Genomic DNA, 515 nt, shown 5'->3' with positions numbered 1-515 from the left:
CACTGGTTCTCAACCCAAATTCGCTCCATTGCCTCCACATCCTGAAATCCAGGGATTTTATTACCCATCCCCACTGGAGAAACTGAAGCTCCCAGAGGTAGAGTGGCTTGCTCCGAGTCATCAGGCCAGAGGAGGTATGTGAAAAACGGACAAAAACACCAGACTGCTGGCTCCATTTCTCACCAGGGCAGAGTCAGCAATGCTATCAATCCTCCCTCAGGTTCGTGGGGAGCACCTCCCCATGCAATGCCATCAGTCCTCCCCCAGGTTCGTGGGGAGCACCTCCCCATGCAATGTCATCGGGCCCCTCTCAAGCTCATGGGAAGGACCTCCCCATAGGATAGAACCTGGTAAATGTAGACACCTAGAGCAGCAATTCCCCCAACCTCTGAGAATGCCTTTGTACCCAGCTCCCCAGCATACCCCACCCTCCCCTGCAGTGCCCCTACCCTTATCGCCTGTCTTAGTTTGGGTTTCTGTTGCTGTGAGGAGACACCATGACCACAACAACTCTT

This window comes from Mus pahari, chromosome 3, assembly GCF_900095145.1.
Source record: "Mus pahari chromosome 3, PAHARI_EIJ_v1.1, whole genome shotgun sequence".
In the NCBI taxonomy this organism is placed as follows: domain Eukaryota; kingdom Metazoa; phylum Chordata; class Mammalia; order Rodentia; family Muridae; genus Mus; species Mus pahari.
The sequence above is the reverse complement of the archived record's forward strand: the minus strand, read 5'-3'. Positions refer to the sequence as shown.